This window comes from Chelon labrosus (assembly GCF_963514085.1).
Source record: "Chelon labrosus genome assembly, chromosome: 6".
Classification (NCBI taxonomy): Eukaryota; Metazoa; Chordata; class Actinopteri; order Mugiliformes; family Mugilidae; genus Chelon; species Chelon labrosus.
In genome coordinates, this window is record NC_140342.1 from 2,485,991 (window position 1) to 2,498,293 (window position 12,303).

The window sequence follows — 12,303 nt, forward strand, 5'->3', positions numbered from 1 at the left end:
AGTTGGATCTGGATCATCTACCCTGTAATGAATACTTTTGATGACTTAAAGCATTCTGCCAGTCAAAAGAGAGATTCAGCTTAATCTTAGAAAACAATATTCAAAGAGCACAGTGACAGTGAAGGAAGCCTTCGTACTGTCAGTGAGATGGTTGCACAGGATTTTACACTCTATGTTTGCAGAGTGTAACACTTCAATGTGCGTACTGGAAACGATATTTTGATATGGTTGTAAAATTATATTTTCATGTGATTTAAATTTGGGGTGTATTTATTCATCATTGCCTCTATAGTTAATACTTGCCAAAATCTTTGTGACTGCCACAAAAGAGCATCACATACAGTGACTTATTCAAAAACCATTAGTTGTAGTTTTTACTTGTAGAAGATTTTATTTATCATACATGTATTATATATTGGCCCCGATAAAGAAATAGTCGGGTTACTTAATGAATAAATGTGCATGCGGGACCAGTGCTGAATGTAAACAATTCTGTCCCACTGTGTTTTGAAATTTCAACATTAATTTAACATTCTTATTATTATACGTTATTATTTCCGTCAGTTTTACCAGCTAACTTTCAATCCAAACATACGTTTTATAAAATCAAATATAGAAATGCAAACAAATTCCTATATGCATTTACTACTCATAAAGATAAATAGCTTATAGTATTAATTTGGGTGCCATTAAAACACTGCAGAAGCAGATCTGATCGTTTTGTCTATTTTTAATTTCTCCATTTGAGCAGAAGCTTCATGGGTTACTGAATTCCCCTGCTTCATGTACGTTCATTATTCAGTGGCGCTTAGTCACGTTTGTCTTTCCATTTCAGCAAAGCGTAACATTTATGCAATATTTTAAGCCTTTTTATAAGCAATTTGATAATACACGTAAAACAGATGACACATTTTGTATCACTCTGATGTTGGAAAGACAAACATGAATGTGATCCCAACAGAAAGACAGTCTCCTCACGTCACTTCTGTACTGACAAAGCTAGCTTTTTAGTAGTTTTAAGTGTGGACAGGGAACAGAAAGTGGGATCTTCCTATCAAAAATATAAGCACATCATATGACTTATGAAATTGCCACCTTACAAACTATTTATTTGGATCTCTAATGGGAAGCAGCTTGACCTGTCATTCTGTAACACCAACAATAACTCAAGCAACTAAAATTCACAGCTCTAAACCGTACCATTAACAACTATCAGTCAGATATGTGGACTGACTGTGTTAAATTCCTTGTATGTACAAACATACTTGGCAATAACGTCTTTTCTGATTCTGATAGCTAAACTAGTACATTTTTCTAGTAAATTTCCTGCAAGGAACTAAACACACCTTAGTGTCATTTGGTTATCAGGATATTTTGTGAAGAAACAAGCTTGCAGTTTAACTCAGTTGCGATCAATTTGTCAGCCCACCAAGCAACCCAATTAAGTAGTAGCTTACAGCAAGGAACAGGTGTTAGATGTACATGTAGCTCACATGCTTTCAGTTCCAAGAAGATTTATAAATGTTAAATGGTCTTGTATTTATACACTGCCTGGCCAAAAAAAGTCGCCACCACAAAAAAGGTCACACACTCTAATATTTTGTTTGGACCGCCTTTAGCTTTGATTACAGCACACATTCGCTGTGTCATTGTTTTGATAAGCTTCTGCAATGTCACATGATTTTTGCTTAGTTAAATCGAGGTGGCGACTTTTTCTTTGGCCAGGCAGTGTACATCACTTTGCTACGTATTGTTACTCAAAGCGCTTTGCTGTCACAATGACACGTCTTCATTTGTTCACACAATTGCACACAAACCTTCACACGCCAGCGCCAAGCAACTCGTTGTTCTACGTCTTGCTCAAGGACACTTGTGTCCATGTACCGGGGAAATGGACTACTAATTCTCTAGTTTGTTGACATCCCACTTTACCCACTGAGCTACAGTTTTCCACACACAGACTCTTTCTTTAACCATTTCAGTGTTTATACGTGTAGAAATATCCCTTTAGCAAAGCTGCTTTGCCTGCTTAAACTATTGACGTAAATGAGACAAGATTGCTCCGTTCCACAACAAATCTCCAGTTCATGCTGAATTGTGCCTGTCTCTCATGTTCATCAATAGTGCTTTGTGAATACTGTGATACAATTAAACTGGCAAAAGAAATTACCCACACACATATATGTGTATATCCCTGTGTATAGTCCTGGAGATAGAAAAGTTTATTTTGATATGATAAATATTGTGGAGAAATATTTCTAATCAAATGCAGAAAATGGTAGTTTGATGTAAAAGACATGTAGGTGGAAATTAGACCAGGTTAAATGAGTTACCAGCCCTGTGTACAAATATGTAAGGTGGATGCCTTAGTTTGAAAGTTCTAATACTTAATTGCAGCTTCTTGTTTTTTTGCACCAATCAGGCATAACATTATGACCACTTGGATAATATTGTGCAGGTCTCCCTTGTGCCTCCAGAACAGTTGTGACTCATCAGAGAATGGACATGGTCCTTCTGAGGGTGTCCTGTGGTGTCTGGCAACAGAATGTTGTTAGTGGGGGCCTTTGGGTCCTATGGGTTGAGGGGAGGGGCCTCTGTGGATCATCCCACAGATACTTGATCAGTTTGGGATCTAGTGAATTTGGAGGCCAGGTCAACACCTTGTGCTGTTCTTCATGTTTTTTTGAGTTGTTCCCAAACTGTTTTTGTGTGTGTGTCTGTGTCAGGCTGCATCCTGCTGGGGATGGCTGCTGCCATCAAGGAGTGTCATTGCTATGGGGTGGGGGAACCTGGTCTGGTCTAGGTGGGTGCTACATGTCTAAGTAACATCCACATGAATGAATGCCAGGTCCAAAAGGTTAGCAGATGATATAATGTCACATATGCTCATCATTTAATTCGTTATTTTTTAGTATCAGTAGTAGTTTTCAGTTTCCAATTAAGAAGTGATTACCTAATTTCAGTTCAACATTGTCAGAGTTAAAACAGAAATGTTTAGAATGAAGACGAAAAACACTAAAAGACTGATTTGAGAATTTGAGAGCCCTGGGGTCCTGAACCACCCCCTGGCTATAGCTGTGCTGCAGTGTAGTTACATATAATATACATTGGAGCCTCAGTGTTCAAACCATTTTTGGACACCAAAATGAAATTGTGCCAAGTAACAAATATAATGATTACATGGACACTCCCCTTTAATTCTTTCCCTGCGCATGGTGTCATGGTGAGTCTAAGAATTAGCATTGTGCTAGCAGGATGTCACTGTACCTGATCATTACTGTCAAAGGCAGGGACCAAACCCCCACTTTTTATGTGCTGTTCCATTCCTTTATTTTCAGTGAAAATGGTTCAGGCAGGTTGAAGTTGAGTTGCACTAGAGTGTTTGGTCTGTGTCTGGTAATGGTAATAAACTAGTTAAAATAAGTGAAGCAGTTTGACGACTTACTTGTATATAAAGGGTATGTTAAATCAACTGAACGTGAATGATCCACAGAAAACTACTAATACCAGTCATATATATAACAATCAGTGTTATTTTTATCATTTTCTTTCACAGTTGATATGATACAATATATAGATATTTTTGATTAGTGTACGTAAACCAGAACTTTTTTATATCTACTTGTCACATTTGTTGCTAATTGGTGACCATGGTCGGTGTACCCAAGAGTCAGGCCTTCAATGAGCCAAGAAGAAAATCTTATGTAGACATTTTGGGAATCTGTTGTATTCTGCAACTGTTGTTTGAGGATCCTGAAAGCATTCAGATATGATTGATATTCTGCATTTAATGCTGATCCATCAGGAAACCAGCCTCTGGAGTTCTGTTCATTTTGTGGCTCTCAGCACCTCACCGCTGTTGCCTAATAGGAAAAAGATACTGATAAACATTGGCCATTACTGACAGTGGCCATTGGGATTAACTGTTAACACTTTTAATCTCCAACGTCTTAGAACAGTTTTACTAAGAACCAAAAGGAAAAGTTCATGTTTCATCCAGGAGATGTAACATTATTTATAAGCAGTTTCAGTCTAGTAGTTTGGTTTTCCCTTTGGATGCAGAGCTCAACACAAGGTAAATACTGATCACTACAGTGATCACTGCAATGGTAAAATGTTGCTTACTAAATATTGAAATATAAAGGAATAGTTTTTCGTAAGTGTATATATTTGCTTTGTGTTCTGAAGTGTTTTAGTTATGACTAGTTTAGCTTATAGAATGGAAGCAGAGAAAAGCAGCTAGCCTGGTACTGTGTAGAGTTGTCAAATGCACCCACCACCACCTGTAAAGCTGACTACCTAACTCTGTACACACACAATGGAGTTTTCTACACAGTTTTGTTCTTGAACTGTTCTCTTGGAAAAACAGAACGGAAGTACATATTCCACAGTGTTGCATTTTTCCTTTGACCAAGACAGTTCTGCTGGACTGCTGTAGATAACGGTCCACTTGAAACCATATTGCTGTATTAAAGACAATGCTCTTTTATATTTTTTTGTCACATGAGCCCAACAGGATCCAAAGTAAGCAGTTCCAAAATATTACAAAGAACTGATGCTGTAAAAATGTCATATTGGATACTTGGTGTAGGTTTAGGTTTGTTATTTTCTATCAGATTTATAATCAGTTGAAGATATGAGCTACTAGCTGTTTATAATGATCGACTACAGTATCGGTTTCCTGTTTCTATTGCTGTAAATAGACATTTGTATCTTTATACTCATCGGTATATTCTGTATGTGAACCCAGACTAAAGGTTTGGGTTATTAGCTCGGTGGAAATGCTAATGTTTAGCATGGATGACTAGACATTTTGAGTGAGGCCTGGAGTCAGTCCACCTATAAATCCCTCCATTCACCAGTCTCTTCTCTGTAATTACATTTGAAACTTCATTTCCAGGTTTCAGGGGACTGAACCCAGGCCTGCCATTTGTTTGGTACAGTGCAAGACTTACATTTTAATACAAGGTAATTATTTACAAAACGCTGCTGTCACATGAAACCAGTTAAAGTGTAGTTATCCACACAGTTTCATAATCCAGAATTAAATTTTTTTAAATGTCTGTTTGTGTACTTGCACACCTGTTAATCCCAAAAACCAGACAGTGTTAAGGAGTTATTTGGAAGTATGAGGTTTCACTTTGGAAGTTTGGAGCCTGATTATACCCCAGTCAGAGCTGTGGATTATGCTGATAGTTGTAGAGTGCACTAACATCTGCACCGATGTATGACTCCACAGTTACCACATTAGTTTGGTGAATGTTAGTGTTCTAGCTAGCAGCATAAAGGAAATACCAGAAATCTCAAACCTCAAGAAGAGAGCAAGATGCAGACAGGAAATGTTATTTGATGGTGATAGAAATGATATCACATGAGTGTTTCTGAAACCCAGTATATGTGATCTCTCAGTGGCTATGTTTACATGTACACTGTGTATTGTATTGTACAGTCCATGTGTTTATCTAATGTTTGCTGGCTCATATCAGAGTAGAGTAACAAAATGCATTTTATCATGATCGTACATATGGAAGCACGTTGCATTTATAAAGATGTTCTCACGTAATGATGAGATAATGTTGTAATGAAGAGAAATGTAGTGACTGTCTGAACTGGATTACTTTGATACTGAAGACATCTTAAATGTGATTCTCAGGCAGGTTCTGAAGTGAGCAAGCTTCTATTTCATAATTTATATGATCGCTTTTATTTCATGTTAGCCAGATAACACTAAATGTCATGTAAGTTACACTGTTTTAATAGGACACCAAATCAGTCCCCAAACTGGGATCCAAAACAACGTGTGACACTGTGCACTGTGTAAACAAGAGCGTGTACATGTAAAGATAGCATCTGACGTGAAGTCATCTTCATCCATTCTGTGACTGTAACTGCGCTCCACATGAAAATAAGCTCTGCCTTTCAGTGGGATTATGAGGTGATTTCTGTGTGCTGTGGTGTTTGGACTCGCAGGACGGCGCTGAGGGCTAACTGCAGAGTTAACAGTGTGACTAATAGACTGAACTGTTACATTTGATCAGAGTTTGTGAACACATACGGTGACAGTGTACTGATAATCACAGGCATCATGAAGTTTTTGTTTTCCAGTGGTGTCTCTGTAACAAAATAAAGGTTTGATACCAAGCTGCTGCTGTCCCTCAGTCTGTGTGTGTTCCTCACCTCCCACTCCTGACTGTGTTTCCGTTTACACTGTCTGCTTGATAGGAAGAAGATGCAATGTTACAGTGATGAAGAGGTAAACGCACTAATGTTATTATAGCTCACATGGAAATGTTTATTTTTAGTTTACTTTTTCACAGTATTATACCGGCTATAAAGATTGTGTTTTACTGCTCTCACTTCTGGTCAGACTGATGTGGTGCAGGTTTAGTGTTCCCAAATCAGTGAACGTTCACCCTACCCCTAACCCTCAGTGAAACAGGAGAGCAAGTAGATGTGTTACTTTGAGCGTTTCACACTATTAATAGCTTACTGAGTGACAGTGATATGGTCTATTTCTAACGTTATAAGGTCATTTCAATCTGGATCACATGCAGATGTTTACTGAGACTGGGCTCACGTTCGGGTGAAAATAGTCCTACGGGGATGCAGAAGCATGAGAGGTAGAAAAGGAATCCAAGTAATCTGCAAGAAAATCAGATAACTGATGACCTGAATACAGTGAGTCAACACAAGACAGGCACTGAAATAAAGGGCCGTGTGACATTGGCTGATTATTATTTCTAAATCAAACATCTTCTGTGTCATTTGTCTTACTACATCTTTTTAGCTTCTCTGCCTTTGCGTCGCTCAGTCTCGACCCATTCTCCTCACTGCCGCTGCAACCCTGCAATCCCTGTTGAGTTTCCATGGCAATAACACGAAGGAGAGCTGGGAGATGAACAGACTAGGGGCGGCTTGTAAATACAGAGACAGAGACAGAGATGTGCTTTATTACACATTTCTGAGCAGAAATGAAACATTTGTGTTTATGCAGTGGCTGTTTTTATATAGCATGTGATACAGTTTTGTGTGTGTATGCATTTATACACACACACGTGCGCGCGCACGCACACACACACACACACTGCAGACAAAGCTTTGATTGGCCGGTCAGAAATTCACCATGGCAACTATGCCAGAGAGCTCAGTATGAATTCAGCACACTGGATCTCACACACACACAAAATGGAAGTGATGCGCGCGATCAAGTCAAGATTCAGAACAGGCCGACCAATCAGGGTTGAGCCCTGACAGAGGACTGCAGAGGATTCTGTACTGTCTGACTGTGGTGTGCATGCACTATCTGAGGGTCAGGGGCCAAAATGGAAAAGGGACAGATTTAATTCAGATCAATTCAATTTTATATATCAATAACAATTCAAACTGTCTCAAGAGGCTTTATAGAACCCACAACCTGAGTGGATAACTGCAGGTCATGAAGGCTGGGTAGGTTGATGAGACCAGGATGGAGCTCTAGATCAGTAATACACAGCTCCACACCAGAGACACTCGCAAGAAGATGGAGGAGGAGGGGAGGGGAGGGAAAGAGAGATGGAGAGAGGCATACACTGCTAATAAAATGCTAGTAGAACATGAATGCAGGGATAGCAAGAAAAGAAGAACGTAGAGGACAGGGTGCTCACTGCATCATGGGAAGTCCCCCAGCAGGCAAAACCCATAGCAGCATAACTAAGGGATGGTTCAGTCAGTGTACCCTGAGCCAGCCCGAGCTATAAACTTTATCAAAAAGGAAAGTCTTGACATGCAAGATGTCTGTTTCTTTTACTTTAAAGTTGCATGAATACTTGCATAAGTCCAATATTACCTCTGATTTGGTTCACACCAGCTGCAATGTGCAGAGAAACATCATCACAAGTGACCCCACTAATGTTAAATATAGTAATTTGATCCATTTTGATGATACTGTTTGGAGATGCTTTAAGTTTGCGTACAGGCAGTGTACAGCTGTGTTGCTATATGGGAGGATATGGAAGGTTGTTTCAGTTGACACACATACAGTAATTTTGACAGGACAATATGGCACCCAGACCCTGCACAGCAGTTTATAATATGAGATGAAGTTTCACCACTCTAGACAATCTTTCATCACAGCAATCAGGAAGGAAATATACAATGTTCAGCTTCTAAGGAAATCTATCTGTACAAAGTACATGAACAACATGTTGTTGGTCGGTGCATCATATGACAGAAATTATTGTTTTCTGATCAGCTATCTCTAGGGTCATTCAACTTTTGGCAACTAATGCTATCTGGTCAGTGTCAGTGTTTCCTGACAGATCACATTTTTAGAGGCACACAAACTCACAGGTAAGACACTATTTGTGTAGGGTGGTGCAAAATTACACACAATGGCAGGTGAAATATTAACATGTTTCTCTGGGTTTATGAATCAATGTACTAATGCGTCCGCTGCTTGTGAGCTTAACATACAGTCGATACCACAAGAGGTCACTTGTTAGGACAAGTTTGTCATGTTTTTGCTAAAGGGAAAAATAGATTTGTTATTTATTTGTTATTTTCTGTCATTTACATCTCCTATAAGATCAGCCAACTCTCCAAACCTAAAGGTGATGTCAGAATGCACCCTGAAAGTCAAGGTGCAGGCTTCAACGCCTCATTTTCAACGTTTCCTTTGCTCACCCATCAAACTGACAGCAGATCATTTTGCAGTCTTTATTGCTAAGAGTGTTTACACTGTCTCATACTTGTACTGGGATTAAAGAACAAGAAAAAAAAGTAAAAGCGTGACCTTTTGTTGTTTGTTTTTGTAGCAATCGTTCTGTCTTTGCAGAGAGTGAAGAGAGTGAGAGTCTCATCAGAATGTCAGACAGAGGCTGGGCCGGGGAGGTGAATACAGCGCCTGTACATGATGAAGTACAAGTTGTTTAAATGTCATATTTGTGCAAATATACCATTAGAGCCACAACAATTATTAATATGGACATGTCTTTTTCTAAAGCACTGCTCACTTTGTGTTCAAAATGCTTCAGTGTTGAATCTGATTTAGTCCAAAATGTCCATTTCTGTTGGGGACTTTAGGTTCTGTACCACCATGAACAGTTTCTTCTGCTACTCAAAAGGAGCCAGACAACTGGGCTATGCCTTCAAGTAAGAAATAGTTCATGGACTTTAAGACTATACTTTATGTTTTCACATCTCTCGCAGCAGGGTTGATCAAGGGCCAGCTAATGGACCAGTTAGTTTAACCAGACTAGAGCCACTAGGTGGCCCTTGTAGGGGCATTTGCAGAAATGCATAAAGCCCCAGTTTACCATTCCCAGACAAAGTCATGTTTTATCTTGTGGAGGACATTTCATTAAATAACTTTACTGAGTACCTCTGATTCAGTTGATAGAAAGTAGCAGGTCAACGTGAAAAACCTGAATTATTTCCCTTGATTATATTAAGAGAAAAGACTATGATGAGACTAATCTATGTAAAGGGACACCAACAAACACATTGCCAGTGCAGGAATGACCTTATCATTTAAATCCCTTCACCGTTTAAAAACCAAAGATCTGATCTGAAAACAACAAACACATTCTGTACAAAGTGTTAAATCAAAACCCTGACATGACAGCGCGTTGATCAGGACTAACAGACTCCTGCTTCAGCCCAGACTGCTGCACACTGATGTGCACAGATGTTGGGACCCAGTGAGGGTTGCTTCTTGGTTGCCAGTCAGTATCACAGCAGCTCAGTGTGCATGTGTCTGTTCTGAGAGCATGAGTCACGCTCAGCAGGACTCTTCTGTGTCTGTCTTCCTGTTTTCCAGACACAGAGCCGTTGTTATTTCTGCTCTCTGTCACTGTCTCAGTCCTCCTTATTCCAGACTCACTCATCATGTAATTGTCTTTATACAATACAATGTGGGGATGTCTTTCTGACACTGGGTCTACAGTAGCCACAACATTATGACCACGGCCAGATGAAGTAAAGGAAATTACCAACAGATTTAGTAAAGGATAACAGAAGCCAGTGTGTTAGAGTAGTGTTATTTGGACGTTACTGTTCACTCCATATTTCAGGCCCAGAACTTTTAGCAGCACAGAGGCGGACACGTGTCCTCGTATTCATCCCAAACGCAGCAGCTAAAATATATAATCCAAAATAGTGTTCAAATGATACTCTATCAGACATATACGGTATGCAATCAGAGACAGGGATGCATTTAATTTAATAATTCAGAATTTGTAAATGCCCACAAAACTGAGCTATGTAGACAAAAACTAATTTTAGTTATTTTACCTGCTACGTTAGCTCTAATATGTCCTGTAAACTGGAACGTGATCAAATATGGTATTATATGGTGTTTTTGCGTGTTACATAAATGTGATGTTAGCTGAAATCTACATTTTAGTCTTTTGATTTTAGTTTTCGCCCCAAAGACGTTTGAATATTTTCAACTTAGAATGACCTCTGGTGGTGTGAACTGTGCAGATCAGATAAATCACTGCAATACATCATCTCTAGCATCTGTATACAGGATTGAGCATTTATACTGTAATACTCCAACAGAGCGAAGCCTTGCCCACAGTCTTGTAAAAGTAGAGGACATTAAAGACAGACTGAGAACCTGAAAGCTAGAGCCTGTACTTACCTGTAGGGGTGTAGTAAATGTTTTGTTCTACACAGCACTTCTCAGCAGGCCACATACACAGGTGTCCCCTCAGCTTACAGATGGGTTTGTTACACATATCGTTTTACAAAGTGTCTGTTTCTAAGTTTTATGTATAACATGTGGATGGATCTCTGAAGCTGTTCCCCCAGTGCTCAGCTGTCCCATGTGGACATATCCCTATAACATGTGCTTGGCGTGTTATATGGTAATGAAGCGTTTTCTCTCGACCACTTTCTTCCTGCTGTGCAGACAGTAGCGTTGCCTAAGAGAAGCAGCAGAACTGAAAGTAGTGACAGCTTTGGTTTGACGTGAAGGCTAGTTGAGAGTTTCCTGCACTGGCCACAGCTTCTGTCCAGTGTAGATCTACTGGTGTCTAGCCAAGCTGGACGCTGTCCTGAAGCCTCTCGGTCGCCCCCTTACTGTGGATTTTTGGGTTCTCTTGGTGACAGAAAGCTTTACCACGCTGGAAATGCTTCTTCTTCTACACCCCTTGATAGAGTCGCAGCACTAGAGTCGCTGCAGTGCTGTCAAGGCCCTGTCACCCTGCTGCCTGAATTTATTGCTGTGACCTCCACATACATTCCTCCAGTGTGAAACTTTTTCCACCCCTCCCTTGTAAAGACTCAACCTTACAATGTGTTCCTGTTTACTGCTATCACTACAGACTACAGACCAGTTACAGCAGGCAGAGGGCAAAGCTGCCACTCATCAGATAAACTCATGGAGTTTTCTTTGACCAACTAATCAACTAAAAAGGTATTCGCCCACCTCTTCACTTACCGGAGAGGAACATATGGTTTCCTGAAGTCTGTGTGATTATAATAAGACCAACAACCATCAGTGCTACTGATCAATACTCATACATTAGCGTTCTCACTCCTAAGCGGTGGTGCCATTTGTCTCCCAGACAGCTGCGACAGTGTATTGTCATTGTAAACACAGTCCTGATGTCTGGGGAGGGTTAGCTTTGTGTTGGAAGGCATGGTATGGCAGCATGTCTCTTGTGATCTCCTGCAAGTGTTTGGTTTTACACCATGCTCAAGTGTCTTTCCCCCCTACACAGAATAACAATACACCAAACCAAAAGGAAAATTAGAATGACAATGAGAAACAAAAGTGTGGCAGTAACTTTAACAAATGATGAAAGCTTCTCTGGAGTCTGTGTCAAATAAAGTAGATAAAGTAGTGGATACAGGTTACAACAAATATCATATCACGTATAATAAGATAAGATAAGATAAGAAAAACCTTTATTTGTCCCACAATGGGGACTACTCGTGGGTAGTTTGGTCCAGATTTGACAAGTCAAGACATATTATTAAGTATTTTGCCGTCACAAATCTGAAAGTGGGTCTTAGACAGAGTTTAGGTTTTCAGTAGGTTGTCCAGCACCAGTTCACAACACGACTGCTGGAAGAAGATGGTCACCTATTTTTACTCATTGTTGATTCAGTCTATGGTTCTCTTTACGTGAATCTGGAGAGCTGAGGTGAGGTATGGTCTTCTTCTTCACTAGTTCATGCATCCCATTCCTAGTCACTATCACAAAAAATCAAGAAATGATCAGTTTCGACTCTGTAATAAACAAGAAACTTACCAGTGAAGAAATGAATAATTTCAACTAACTCGGCTCACTTTGACATCATTTGTGTCAAACAGTT